Source organism: Saimiri boliviensis, chromosome 12, assembly GCF_048565385.1.
Source record: "Saimiri boliviensis isolate mSaiBol1 chromosome 12, mSaiBol1.pri, whole genome shotgun sequence".
In the NCBI taxonomy this organism is placed as follows: Eukaryota; Metazoa; Chordata; class Mammalia; order Primates; family Cebidae; genus Saimiri; species Saimiri boliviensis.
In genome coordinates this window covers 68,645,476-68,661,879 of record NC_133460.1, presented here as the reverse complement: position 1 = coordinate 68,661,879, position 16,404 = coordinate 68,645,476, and the positions used below count along the sequence as shown (strand labels likewise).

The 16,404-nt window shown below is 34.2% G+C and overlaps 1 protein-coding gene across 1 annotated transcript in view; it reads right to left on the bottom strand.

Moving 5' to 3' along the window:
* Window positions 1-16,404, bottom strand: part of PCDH15 (protocadherin related 15) — a 1,717,060-nt gene that overhangs the window by 325,180 nt on the left and 1,375,476 nt on the right. The gene's annotated exons all lie outside the window — the stretch shown is intronic.

Here is a 16,404-nt window from a genome sequence, read left to right as displayed (position 1 = left end):
AAAATAGGCTTCTACAGAGTATTTGGAGTCACATTAAACTGGAACCAACTCAAATGCCCATCAACTGGTGAAAAGATAAGTAGAATGTGCTGTTTTCACATGATGGATACTATTCAGTACTTCAAATAAACAGAAATATAGTATTGATTCACACCAGAGTATAGATGAACTACACAAACATTACGCTATTTAAAAGGCCAAGTGAAATAAAAAGATAAGGTATACATTATGGGATTCTATAGTTTAAAATTCCTAGACCAGGAAAACTTTTAGAAGCACAAACCAAAACAGCGGGTACCTAGAGCTGGAAATGGGAGTATTGACTTCAAGCAGTCATGAGTAAAGTTCTGGGGTGATAGAACTTTTTGAGGTGACAAAAATGTATAGAACCAGATTGTGGTCATTTTGCACAACTGTTTAAATTTACTAACCAGCCCAACTGTTCCATGAAACTTATGTTTACTGTTTTATGTGTAAACACAGAAAATGCCCAAACCCCACCCTATCTTGAAGCTTGAACCTTTCATTTGTCTTATCCAAGTTTCTTCCTCAGGAAACTAACCCTCAACCCTTCTAGAAATCAAGGAACTGAAACTCACCAGATAACTGTATCCAGGTAATGAGGTAAGTGTCTTCCTCAAGAAAGTAACCCTCAAACCTCCTAGAAATCAAGAAACTGAAACTCACCAGATAACTCTAACCAGACAATGAGATGCCAGACCTCTCATCCATCCGTCATCACTCCAGTTTACTAACTACTCTTCCTCTCTTCTCTAATATTTGTTTTTGCACATGTAGTTACACCTTTTCCATGCTATATAAACCCCTAATTTTAATCATATGGGGAGATGGATTTGAGACTTCATCTCCTGTTCTCAGCTGCAGCACCTGATTAAAGTTTTCTTCTCTGGCAATAGTTGTTGTCTCAGTGATTGACATTTTATGAAGTAAGCAGCAGGACCTACACCAAACCCTCAATGTTTTGGTAACATAACATATATGATGACATGTAAATTATAACTTAATAACGTTATCAAAAATAACAAAGAAAATTTAATCCACACATCTGATTTTTTTGATCATCTTCATCCATTTTGTTTTTCTGTTACATTATAAAATGCCATTCAGGCTACTTGTTCAAGTATTGTTTTATCATTTGACTTACTTTCTTTTTCCTGCCTTCTTATGCAGTTTAAAAAGTTTAGGTCTTGACTATTTGTTTCTTTCTCTTTTAAACCACTGTATATTATTCTGCTTTCAGGGACTTCACTATCAACTTCATGAACTCCATGCTACCTTTGTAAACCTACTCCTTCTTCCTATGAATGGACAGATGTGAAAGCTCTGGCAAGCAAATAAAAGCCAGACCCACACATGAACAGTAGAATTTAATCAGCAGATCCCACCATGAAAGGCTGTTTGTATTAATAAAAGTAATACATAGAAGACAAGGTGAAACTGTGGAATATGGAATGGTGAGCACACAAAGATTTCGAGGTAAGATATCTTCATATTTTTCTCTGAGAGAACATTTCATAGCAAGAGTATAATCTTCTTAGTGGCTCCTTCCAGATGTGGTAATGAGTAATAGCCAATGGTGGACAATTGTACAGATTTGGCACAAATCAATGTACAAGATATACTTGAAAATTTTACTGGAATCATTTGGGGTTAATGTCTCCTTACGCCAGAATATTGGACAGGATTGTATCACTTGGGCATTTTTTTGTTGGTTATATTTATCCTAATTTTACTTTTGAAGCCTTGAGATCCATATCTTATGCATGTGTAGATATGTGTAAAAATGACATCACTTAAGGCATTCTTGCTGATTTCCTAGTATGCCAATCTATTTTTCTTTTTTGCCTCACCAGAGGTGGTTAACAGGGGAACAGAATATAAATACATGTTTATGGAGTCAGAATTGTAAACAAGAAAACGAAGAGCAAAATTACATGGTGACCCTATGTCACTGATGATTTCTTCCTAGAAATTCCCAAGGGAAATTATAAGGATTCTTTTGCACACTCAGGTTGAAATTCACCTAGAAGTATAATATGCCTAATCTACAAGCTTCTGGGAGAAATAACGCTTCTGTATGCATACAATATATTTTAATCCATACATACCTATATATATTAGTACAATTAGAGGCAGGATCTTAGTCTGTTTTCACACTGCTATAACAAACTATTTCAGACTGGGTAATATATGAAGAAAAGAGGTTTAACTGACTCACAGTTCCAGAGGCTTAACAGGAAGCATGACTGGGAGGCCTCAGGAAACTTACAATCATGACAGAATGCAAAGGAGAAGCAAGCACTTTTTTAACATGCAGCACGAGAGAGAGAGAGAGAGAGAGAGAGAGAGAGAGAGAGAGAGAGAGCGCGTGAGCAAAAGGGGAAGTGCCATACACTTTTAAACCATCAGATATCATGAGAGGTCACTCACTATCATGAGAACAGCATGGGAGAAATTTGCCTCCATGATCCAATCACCTCCCACCAGGCTCCTATTCCAACACTAAGGATCACAACTCAATGTGATATTTGAGTGGGGACACAGAGCCAAACCATATCCGGGAACAATCCTTGAGTCACCTTAATCAACACTGGACATAAAAAACTAAGAAGGATTTGAAGTTTAATAAATGAGTTAGTTAACTGAATCAAGTAGAGATGGCTTTTAGGCAAACATATTAACCTAAATAAGCATAGTAAGGAACTTTCTTTTTCAGTAACTTGGCATCATTCAGGAATGATTACTGAAAAAATAATTATAATAAATTCTGATGTAGTTAAAGGGTTGTAGTTGGCTATATTAGAGGATCAAGTCAGGAGGGACATATCTCTGGGAACTATGTCCAATCTATACCAAGATGTCATTTGTAAGTACGGGCATTATTATTCTTCTCTCACAATCATATTTTCATGAATGCGGAAACAAACTTATCTTCTACATGGTAACTTTGGTGAGGTTTGGACACACTAAGAATGAGTAATGCATTGCTTCATAAAAGAAAAGTGACTGGTGTGCTGTAATCATATGCAGAAGCTTTTGCTAGTGAAAGTTTATACCTAGGGGATGGTTTGTGGTTATGCTAAAAGACCAGATGCAGAATTGTCTGAAAAAGAGTATCTAATGACTACCCTGGTAACGTAAAATGTATGATATGGAGGAAAAATCTGTTTTTGCCAGGAAAGTTGAGAAAATAATATGGTGATATTAAAGTGTGCTGTGTTAAATATTTCATCTCTCTGCATCAGCTCTATCATGTAATAAGGGATTTGTAAATTCATTTATATAGTTAGATAAAAATGAAATTTGAGTGCATATTGATCTCTAGGACAGAGATATTATCTGGACAGGCAACATAAAACTTACAAGTTAGGTAATAACTATGTAGAAAGATTTGCCAGAGAAGAAATCGAATTTACTTGTGTAAACTTATATACCCAGCTGAATGTCTCTATCAACACATATAAATAGGTAGTAGTGGAGTATAAATAGAAAAAATAGTATTTTAAATTTAGGAAAATCTATGGTTGTTAATTTGCTTTGTAGAGGGAATTCCATTTTCTTACTCTATGAAATATACACTGGTGATAGCCAGTATTTTAATGTCTATTTGTAATGCACTAGATATTACAGAAGTTAGTGTAACAAATAACAAAAAATATTTTTAAATTCCTCAGTAATATGTAGCCAGTAGGTAACACATACTGAGTGCAGATAACTTTGAAGACATAAGCTATTATATCTAAAGGTGGTAAGACTTCCACTATGCTATTGCCATAAAAGCTATATTATTGCCCATCTGGTATCCTTACTAAAGCTAAATGGACTTGGAGCTGTGTGAGGTCTATTGGGTCTCTCCAGGTTGGCAGTCAGTCTGAACCCAGGACTGCTGCTCATTAAATTATCACTGGACATTCACTATTCAGTGTGATTTCTGATCGGAAAATGATAAAATGGGTTTGCTTTTACTTTTTTTTTTATTTCTTCATGTGTCAATAAAATTCAGGAAGTTCTTCAGTAACCTACTGGTCAAGCAAATTGGGCATTACTAATGTATTTATTTTCAGATTTATTCTCTCTGACCTTAATGTGAACTAGTGATGCTTTAAACTAAAAAGCATAGCAGGCTCCCAGTTTTACCTCTTCTTTTTGGCATATCCTAGAATAATCCAAGATGACAAGTACTTCAGTAGAGTAGGTGGTTGGCAAATGTATCACTTTGGGTGTATAATTCGGCAAAAGATATTTACATCATTAATAATAGCATCATTATTAAATATTTCTATGAACCAATGATTTTCCTGAAGATGAATCTCTCTGATCTATGCATTTTTTTCTTTCCAATAAAAAGCCAGAATAAAACAACAAGAAGATGGCTTTAAAGAATTTCTTTTCATTGCCTGATTATTTAAAGGGCTTGTTCCTTTCCTGCAGCAACTTCACAAACCTTTTTTAGAGGTTTATTAGTTCTAATTACTCAAACTCTGAGACTGGAAAATGGAACCTTAAGTGCTCTAATGCTATCAAATTCTCTCATGCTCAACTTATACTCTCAAAAAAAGATTTCCTCAGAGTTGGCTTCCATCAATTTCCATCTCATTAGCTTTAACCCATCAATTTAAGGACCCAGTCTTTCATACTTCTTCAAGAAATTTCTTATTGTATACAATGCCAAACCTAAACTACTCTGCTATGCAAGGTAAGCCTCTGAAATTAATTTATAAATAAGCTGATTCATTTATTCAGACCTTAATTTGTACCAGATGATGGACTCTGACAAAATGAGTAAAATAAACAGAAAGAATAACTTATGTGAAACAGAAGCGTCTCTAGGAAAGGAGATAAGAAAGTGAGATATCTTAAATATAAGTGATGTTATAGAATACAAAAATACATTGCAAAAGTACAGAAAAGCCTGTCATGATAGAGGGGCTGGAAGAATAAACCACCATATATTTGACTTAGTAAAAGAAAAGCAAATCTTTTAGCATTCAGTTCTTCTTCTCTTCAGTGGCAGTCAAACTGGTATCTTTAATACCTCATGAAATTTCCATGCCTTTGGCCATATCATTTCATCTCCAACATCATATCATCTTCATCTGCCTGTCAGAGTAATAGACATCTTGACAGGTTTGCAAAGCTTTAATAGATCATCATTCCCACTCACATTTGATGAACTCTCATTGGTGCTCTAGTCTTCCTCATCAAATTTAACAATTCAATAATTGTGATGTTTTCTGATTATTTTACTGTGAAAAAGAATCATTTCTTGCAAAATACAGTAAATTCCTCAAGGATTAAGGCTGTGTCTTACTCATTTTATGTATTTTTAGAGCACTTAGTTTAGTATAAAACATAAAAATCTGTGTGGATTAAATTATAATCTAGCCAAGAAAGTAATATAACATGTAACATACATATATTAGGACTTGCACAATAGTACTTTTTTGGTTTGTTTCCTTTGCAAAATGGATGAGCAAGTTTACTAGGGTTTTAAGAAATCCCTACTGTTCTATTTAAATGTTACTTTTTCCCCTAAGAGGCCCTGTATATGAAAAATCGCAATATCCAACTATTTTACTCAGAGGACTACGCTGGAACATTATGACAAAATTTACTACATGAGAAAGCTGAAAATAAAGTGAGCCTTTTTAAGGGGGGACATAGGTGAATAAAAGCTAAAATTGATCAAAGAAATGGTTTATTTATCTCATTATAGGAGATCTAAAAAAGAATATGATGTAAAATATATTGAACATTTTGTTTCTTCTAGGGCACTGTCAAATTTCAAGATAAATAGGTAGTAAACCAGCAATATATAGAATCATAATAATGAGAGTGAATACTGTCAAAATTAAAAATGCACAACTTACATGATTGTCAAAATAATCACATACAAATAAACAGAAGCTGCATAAAAATGCAAGCACCTAAGCATTAATTACTGAAATTGGACCATGAAATTGGAAAACTTTCACCAAGACAACCAAAAAGCATGATAGATAAATATAAAAGTAAATAATTTAATTGTTTACAAATAAGTTTTCTTTAAAGCTGTACTGTTAAATATATAAAGGAAAGGGGATAATGTCTGAAAAATAATATAAAATCTAATATGCTTTTTACAGTTTTACAAATTCAAAATGCAGGCATTTGCAGTTACTATAATGCTATCATTAGTATTTTCTCCAAATATATCAAATGGAAAAGCTCAGTCTAGACTACATAACCCGTAAGGTTTTAAGAGATACTTGAATATGTGCTAAACACTTAATGATGTTTAATTAGATGATATAAGTCAATGTATTGTCAAACCAAAATATAATATGCCTTTCTTCACTAGTTGTCTAGTAATTACTTAAGGTCATAAACTATATGTTGATAGTTTCTTTATTTCTTATGATCTGGCATCATGCCAGATCACACCTCACAATAAATGATTTTCAAATAAATGTGCTAATTATTTAAATTCACCTTTTTAAAAGCATATATGATTGACTTATGTTTTCAGTCAATTTAGTATTTCAGGAGTCTTTTTGAAATGATTCTTCTGAATAATCAAGTTGGGAAGTACTGTGTTCTAGAGATACTAATATAACTGCAGTTTAAAATATTTTCCTTTAAAATTTTTTTAAATGAATTAATCTCAAATATAAGTAATTTCCCATGACTCATAAAGACATTCCCAACACATATTTTACCTACGTCTATGAGTTCTTTTTATTCATTTCTTCATTTAACAAGTATTTATTAAAGGCCAGTGTGACGGGGCTGTGTAAGATGCTAGGCATACAGAAGTGATGGAAGAAGAAGAAAAGTAGGCAAAAAAATCGACAATAATTCTGCTCCATTTGAGCCTATAATTAAGTGAGGGAAACAGATAATAGTACAATTATAAATTTTCAAATGTGCTGTGAAGGAGAAATCAGGATGCTCCAAGATAATAAAAGGGGTAATACTGAGAAGAGGAAATCATGGAAGGCTTCTTTGAGGAAGTGACATTTAAATTAAGACCTAAAAGATGGAAAACATATGAATAAAAGTTATCTCACCACAGTGGGAGCATCATAACAAGTAAGAGACAGGTAAAATACTAAGTGAAGAAATTAAACACTAATCCAGTAATAGGATACAGATTATGTGCTTTATTTTTTTAGCAGTAGAAAACCATTGAAGGGATCAAGCATGCTAATTATTTGATGTGATTTCAAATTTAAAATTCCCCTCTGGCTTATGAATGAAGAAGAGGGAGAGAGGAGAAAAAAATAATACTCAAAGAAGAAAATGTCATGGGTGTAGGTGAAAGCTGATAGTGGCAGTGAAAGAAAAAGAGGTAGATGTATTAAATGCATATGAGGAAAAACTGATAGGAGTTGGTAATCAATGAGAGGTAGGAGGCAATGAGAATGTATAAAGAATAATCTTTAATTGGGCGCAGTAGCTCACGCCCGTAATCCCCGTAATCCCAGTACTTTGTGAGGCTGAGGCGGGCAGATCACCTGAGGTTGGGAGTTTGAGACCAACATGAAGAAACCCCATCCCTACTTAAAAAAAAAAAAAAAAAAAAAAAAAAAAAAAAAAACCAATGAGCAGGGCATGGTGGCTCATGCCTGTAATCCCAGCTACTCTGGAGGCTGAAACAGGAAAATCGCTTGAACCTGGGAGGTGGAGGCTGTGGTAAGTCAAGATAGCGCCACTGCACTCCAGCCTGGGCAACAAGAGCGAAACTCTGTCTTAAAAAAAGAAAAAAAAAATAATAACTCTTTCTCCAGCTTGAGCAACCAAATGGGCGGTGTCGCTATTGCTATTTTCATTCTTTTCTTTTCTTTTCCCTTCACTCCCTTCCCTTTCTTTCCTCTCTTCCCTTTTTTCCCTCCCTCCCCTCCCTTCCTCCCTTCTTTCCTTTCTTTCTTTTCTTTCTCTCTCTCTTCTTTCTTTCTCTTTCTCTCTCTCTTCCTTTCTCTTTTTGAAACACAGCCTTGCTCTGTCACCCAGCCTGGAGTGCAACGGCATGATCTTGGCTCACTGCAACCTCTACCTCCTGAATTCAAGCAATTCTTTAAATGGAGAATATTATCCATTTGAAAAAAATCCAGATCATGTAACCAAACTTTAATTAAAGTCTTCAGCATGAATGAATAACCTATATGAATTTAGAGTTACATGTCAATGCAATGTTTCAATTCTAATGCAAATAGATTTAGCCAAGAAAAGAATATATACAGTAATCAAAACAGCATCGTAATGGTACCAAAATAGAGATACAGACCAATGGAACAGAACAGAGGCCTCAGAGGCAACGCCACACATCTACAGCCATCTGATCTTTGACAAAGCTAACAAAAAACACGCAATGAGGAAAGGATTCTCTGTTTAATAAATGGTATTAGGAACACTGGCTAGCCATGTGTAAAAAGCAGAAACTGGATCCCTTCCTTACATCTTAACACTAAAATTAACTCCAGATGGATTAAAGACTTAAACATAAGATCTAACACCATGAAAAGCTTAGAAGAAAACCTAGGCAAACCCATTCAGGACACAGGCACAGGCAAGGACTTCATGACAAAAAGCACTGGCAACAAAAGCCAAAATAGACAAATGGGATCTAATTAAACTCCAGAGCTTCTGTACAGCAAAAGAAACAATTAGAGTAAACTGGCAACCAAAAGAATGGGAAAAATTTTTTGCAATCTACCCATCTGACAAAGGGCTAATATCCAGAATCTACAAAGAACTTAAACAGATTTAGGAGAAAAAAACAAACCCATTCAAAAGTGGGTGAAGAACATGAACATACACTTTATAAAAGAAGACATATGAGGCCAAAAAGCATATGAAAAAATGTTCATCATCACTGATCATTAGAGAAATGCAAATCAAAATCACATTGATACCATTTCACACCAGTTAGAATGGCAATCATTAAAAAATCTGGAGACAACAGATGCTGGACAGGATGTGGAGAAATAGGAACACTTTTACACTGTTGGTGGGAGTGTAAATTAGTTCAACCATTGTGGAAGACAGTGTGGGAATTCCTGAAGGACCTAGAAATAGAAATTCCATTTGACCCAGCAATCCCATTACTCAGTATATATCCAAAGGATTATAAATCGTTCTGTTATAAGGACACATGCACACATATGTTCATTGCAGCACTGTTGACAATAGCAAAGACCTGGAACCAACCCAAATGCCCATCGATGATAGACTGGACAAGGAAAATGTGGCACATATACACCATGGAATACTATGCAGCCATAAAAAATAGTGAGTTTGTTACCTTTGTAGGAACATGGATGAATCTGGAAAGCAACATTCTCAGCAAACTAACACAAAGACAGAAAATCAAACACTGCATGTTCTCAGAGGCAGATGTTGAACAATGAGAACACATGGACACAGGGAGGGGAGTATCACACACTGCGGGGGAATAGGAGAGAAACAGTTGGGAATAGGGAAGTTGGAGGGATAAGATGGGGAGAAATGTCTGATATAGTTGATGAGGGGATGGAGGCAGCAAACCGCATTGCCATGTATGTACCTATGCAACAATCCTGCATTATCTGCACATGTACCCCAGAATCTAAAATGCAATTTTATATATATATATATATATATATATATATATATATATATATATAAAAGAAAATATTTTCTCAAATTTATCATTGATGATTCTGATTAAAATATTTGTATTTCCAAAAAAAGAATGGTTTTTAGAAAAAATGCTTCAAATATCAAAAATAAATTAAAATTGTGTACTAATGTAAAAATAGGTCGACATTTTTGTAAGCTTTTCTTATCAAGTCTTTATCTGGTATTTGGTAAAATACTGAACTGCATCAAGACCTTAAGTAAAAATAACCCTCAAACTTTAATCATGACATCATACACACAAAGAAAAGAAGACAAAATCATTATTTAAAATAAATTGTCATCTACTCTCATACCACCCTGAACACTCCCAATCTTGTGTGAAATAAATTGTCAAGAGACACTAAAATACTTCATAGTTTTAACTTAAACTTGAATATTTGAAATTATAAAAGCAGAATTTAATATGTAATTTTATATGTTATGTACATGTGTCTTCCAGAGTACTAAATAACTCATGTGACACACAGAGATATACACAGATAAGGTAGCAACAAATATTAATAATCAGCACTTTACCTAATTAATGAGAATGGTACAATAATAATAGCAAGTGACCACATATCCAGCATTTGCTAAGTATACATGTGGTAGTAGTTTAAATAATTAGTTTAATAATCACAACACTCTTATGAGGTTGGTACTATTATTATTACCATTTTAAAGATCAGCAAACTGAGGTACAGAAGGTTATATCATGTAATAGTACAAAGTGGCAGAAAGGTATTCAACCAGCTAGGCTGGTTCCCAATTACATTGTCTTTAAGTTGGATTCAACATCATCTCTGTCATTTAAAACCTTTGTTAGTTTGGAATAATCATGCATCATTTTATTAACTCACATTTTTCTGTAAAATTAGGCTACGAAAATATGTTGGAATTTTTTTAATATTCAATAAGCTATGATATAGCATAACTAAGAAATTAAAATATTTCCAATTTAAAAACAGGAAGGGGTAGCTTGCCTAAAGCTGTTAAGTTAGAAATTATCTTGGGAAACATCTATGTGAGATGATACTTAGTGTGTGATAGAATTCTTAAGCCAAATTGAGCATAGTTCTAGAATGAGGCTTTTTCTAAACTGATTGAAGGTACAGTACTCAAGGGAATTAAAATCTATGGATATTAACTTAATCCCCACTGTGTCTAACTCATTATGCTGACCACTGGTGGCTAGATCATTAAAAGTTTTTGTATTAAAGGAATTTACAGGTCAAAAGGGGAAACAGACATGTAAAAGCTAACCTTAATGCAAGGCATAATACAACATGTGGGGGACAGAAGTGATAGCTGGTGTGTGGAAGCAATTAATTCTGACTTTCTAGGAAAATAAAGGCTTTATTAAAGAGGTAAAAATTATACTGTGTGTTAAATGTTTTTTTTTTTTTTTTTTAAAGATACAATTTGAGTCAAACCTTCAACCTGAGAGAGCTCTTAATAGTTATGGATGGGAAGAATATTCCATATTAAAAACAAATAAAACAAAACCCTACATATTCTTAAGGCCCATAACATGAAGGGATACAGCAGAAGATGAAACAAATATATTTAAGAGTACTACACAGATATCCTTGATTGCATTTGTGGAGCTTTGTTCCTTCCACTGGTAGGTGTTGGAGGCGAGTGAGGATTGGTTCTGACTCAGTGTCGGAACAGTGTGGTAGGAAATCTGGAGAAATAGCCAGATTGCTCAACATAGTCCACTGCAGTAGGCTAAAAGATGGCAGCACATATGCATGTAAAAGGAAGTGGTGATGGAAACAGGAATGCAAACTGGCACAGCCACTTTAGAAGACAGCTTCTCAGTTTCTAACAAAGACATCCATATTCATTCTATATGATCCAGCAATCCTACTCCTTTATATTTACCAAAAGGAGTTGAAACTTTATGTCCATGCAAAAAACTTCACATGGATGATTATAACAGCTTTATTAATAATGGCCAAGATTTGAAAGCAATCAAAATATTCTTTCATGGAAGAATGAATAAATAGACTGTGGTACATCTAGGCAATGGAATACTATACAGCACCAAAAAGAGATGGGCTATTAAGTCATGAAAACACATGAAGGAACTTTAAATCTGTATTACTAAGTGAAATAAGCCAGCCTGACAAGGCTACATACTACATGATTCTAAATGTATGTTATTCTGGAAAAGGTAAAACAGAAAGATCAATGATTGTCAGGGGAAGGAAGGAAGGAAGGAAGAAAGCAGGAGGGAAGCATAGGCAGAGCACAGGATTTTTAGAGCAGTGAAACTCCTCTGTGTGGTACTAAAATGGTGAATATATGTCAATATACATTAGTACAAAACCAAAAAAGAAACACCAAGAGTGAATCCTAATGTAAATTACATACTTTGGATGATAACAATGTGTGAATGTAAGTTCGCTAATTCTAACAAATACATCACTTTGGTATGGGGTGTTAATGGGGCAGGTATGCATGTGTGGGGACACAGAGTATATGGGAAATCACTGTATCTTCCTCTCAATTTTGCTATGTACCTAAAACTGCTCAAAAAAAATAAAATAAAATCTCTAACAAAAAAGAGGAAATGATGATCTGCAAATACATTTTAAAATAGAAACTGTCTAAACTGAACAAAAATTTGGATGCTTGCAGGTAAAGCAGAGGGAAAACAAACAAGACTGCAAGGTGCCTACCCTGCTGCCTGTGGAACCTAAAGACTCATGGTGTGCTTCACAATATAGCTGCTCCAACAGGACTAGATGCATGTTTTTGAGTGTGTGTGTTTATTAAAAGAAAAATAATGGATTAGTTAATGTATTTTGGGTTATGTCCAATTTGAAGTGCTTGTATAAGACACACTTTGTCATGTCCAGCTGATATCCGGGAGGCCAGCTTGATGCTTCAGAAGGTGGTCATCATAGGGCATTTAACTCTGGGAGACAAGAATATACAGAGGTGATGACTGAAAACTTGAGAAGAAAAAGAAAAGAAGTACATATAGATATTTGAAGAATGTTAATTTTTAAAGGGTGATCATTGAACAAGGAGCCAGCAACATCTCTCAGCCAACAGAGAAGTAGGATGGGAACAAGAATGTTTTCATAAAAGGGTATTGTTGAAAGCTTCACAAAGATTAAGGACTTTTAAGTTTGACATGCAGAAATAGACTAAGGGCTATATAATTTTATATGATTTTAGTGGTGTGATGTGAGTGAAACCCAGATTATATAATAGACAAGATAGATAAATACAAATATAAAGACAGATACGGTTGAATATATGCAGGCACTTAGATGGATACATTTTTGTCAATAAGGATAATAATCAGAGTAGGATAGCAGCTTGAAGAATTATATCTGGGATTGGCAATTAGACCACAACCTGCGGATGTTAAGAATGTGAATTGGGCAAAAGGAAGGAATCAGTCAGTGGAGAGAAAAAGATTATTGCAGTGAAAGAATGAAGTAATTGGTGGAGAACATAAATTGGAAGGAGTGGACTCTAAGGCAAGAAAAAGGAATAAGAGACATCGTAGAAGGAAAGGAGAACTAAAAACCACAAGAAAAATGGAAAGACGTGGGGTGAGGATCACAGGACTCAACTCTTTGTGGGACTCCGTCTTAAAGACTTAAGAAGTACAATTACTCAGTGGTTCTTTTAAAATACTGTTGTGGTTTAAAGCTGTAATTCTCAAAATTGGCTGTATATAAGAACTGTTTCATTTTCTTAAATAAAATCTAAGTTACTCTGTTATGGGTGGCCAAATCATTTAATAAAAATATCTTAGAATGAAGTGCCGGTATTAATATTTTAAAAGTTCCTCAGGTAGAATGCTAATATTCAGTTATTGAGAATCACACTTAAAGTGAATTGGAGATGTTTAGGAATAGTGTTTATGGAGAATTGGATAGCTAGCTACTAGTATTTAAATCTACATCTTCCAAATATTAAAATCTGTATATTTTATTAAGAGTAATTGTCATTTCAAGGAAACTAGTAATGTGTGGAGAGCTTAAACAATGGAGCATGGTATTTATTAGAGTCCGCCTATAACGCTGTATTGATATCTCATAAAATGGTCTACATGGAATGAAAAATAAAATACTCTCATGCAGTAATTTCCCCTTAAACAAAATATGTGTTAACAACGTGATTATACTTCAGATCCAGTTATGAAAGATGGTGTGATTATACTTCAGCTCCAGTTACGGAAGATGTTGCCTCTTTAAGGCAGCATTCCTCTAAGTGCTGTTCATGACCTATATGCATGATAATCACTCCAGTCCTTTTTGCAAAAATCCAGTGTAAGAGACATACAACAAGTCAGAAGTTCAATTTATAACTGAGAACTTATAACAAGGATCTGGTTAAAACTTTATAACCAACCAATATGCTCCTTGTAGAAAGAGTAGATACTTAATAAGAAAAATAAATTGTACTTAAATAATTGAGTATGAACTCAAATCAGGCTAAAATAGCCCTATGGCTACACTGAAAATGACAATAATTAAAACCTGTTACCCAAGTGTCTCTTTTCCTGAAAGTACTCATTGTCACTTTTGTTTCAGACACTAAGTCTTTTTGATGTCAGTTTACTAAATACCAAGTAAACTGATGTATCCTGTTTCTGGTCAATGGGGAAAGGCAGGGTTGTGATGAGGTATAGCATAGGGACCTGTGTCATGACTCTTAAAAGGTATAGGTAGATCAGAGTTCTTTATCAAATATTTGTTTCAAATATATTCTCTCAATGAGAACTAATGTGTTTTATGTCTAGGTTATTGGAAGATGTTTTACAGCAAGACCATTCTTCTATCACATACCAGAAATAACCTTAAAATACCAATTATAAAGTTTCATTTGAGGACCTTCAAAGAATTTCAAAAATTGCAGGCATGCAGACACAAACAACAATCTAGCTTCATAATCTAAATAGTTCAGGGAAATAAATAAAATATAAGTCTTTAAAGGCAAGGAAATATCTGTTTTACAAAGAGATAGATAAGAGAAATTAACTTTTGTAAACTCCAAAGAGAAATAAGCCTTTGATCCCCTAAGGCAAACATTTTTTAGATACAGTTTCACCACATAATTGCTATGATTTCCTTAGTTATACTTTGTAATTCCCTGATGGCTGTTTTTCTGTGTAAACTTACTTTCATTTCCAATTATGTAATTATAGAGATGAAAATCAGGTCTAATTAAATAAGAACATGACAATAATTGTCATTCTTTTATTTTTATAAACTATGACTTTTCTATCCGTGAAAAGGTGCTTCAGTAAAGAAAAATGTAGCTCTCATGGTTCATCAATTGCCTAGAACTGATACCCATGTATCTAAAGCTTCCCATTCTTTCATATCTTCATTCATTCATTCATTCATTCATTCATTATTTGTCTAAGCATCTTCCTTTCTTTCATCCTCAATTAAGTATTTATTAAGGAGCTATACTATATTTTATTTTATAATTCTACCTTTTATTTCAGATTCAGGGAGTACATATGCACTTTTATTACCTGGGTATATTGCATGATGTTGAGGTTTGGGGTATGATGGATTCTGTCACCCAGATACTAAGTATAGTACACAATAATTAGTTTTTCAACCACTGCCCCTTCTCCCTCTCTCTCCATAGTAGTCCTCAGTGTCTTTTGTTGCCTTCAGCAACTACTATATTAAGCATCTACTATATGCCAAGAAATACAGATAAAGATGCCACTGATACAGAAATAAACTAGTTATAGTTCTGCCCTGAAATCAAATGGTTTAAAACACATTACTTTCATTAATGTGACAAGTACCATGCCAGTATGTTGAGATTCACTTGGGGTGGCTGGCAAAATACCAGAAAATTGTCAGAGAAATTTATAGATTAGTTTCAATCCTTTGGGAAGGCTGAAAGGTTTTATTGAGACAGGTTCAAAGCAGTCTGTCCATTATGTGAGGGAAGAGATAGGGACAACAAAAGGCCTTCCCAGTTTAAGTCTGTCTACCTCACACCCCTGTTTACTCCTGTAAACTTTGTGCTGGATGACACCCTCAGAGGGAGACTAAAGGGAATTACCTGTTAATAGTATTTATTGTGGGCCTAGAACCTAAAATTTTTATTATTAGTAAAACCACTCTTTTAACCATGTTAATTATCCACAAGAGTGTTGACTTAGAGCCACTTTTATAAAATCTTTTACTGAATAAATGTAAGGATGAAAAGACAGCCTTGGTCAATTGGTGGTAGACAGCCTCTGAAAGCAGCCAATGACCATCCCTAGCCCACTTTAATCACTGTCATAGTTTGAGAGTGCATTCATTCATCCGTCGTTGAGTCAGGGTCTGCAGGCCAGACCTTGGTGGTGGTGGTCAACGTCTCACCAATGTATTTAAAACTTTACTGTAGCAGTTAGAAACATTTTTTTTCCTCTTTATCATATACAGAGCAGACGATATTTACACATGGAATAAACATTTCATTGAATTCCCAATACCCTGGCTATCAAGTCACCCTTCTATAGAACTCAAGAAAGCATATCTTAATTCATAAATAAAAAAATCATTGAATAATTTCTAATTTTAATTAACAATTAATGCAAAGCTGGTCATGATTTATCCTTGGAATAAATATTTACTGTATGACTAATACGTCTGCCATATGCTGGTATTACAGTGGCAAACAAGACAGCCAAAGTTGCAAAACACCTGAGTTTTCAATTTGAAGTGAGGGAAAGAATAAGATAATTTCACTTATTATAGA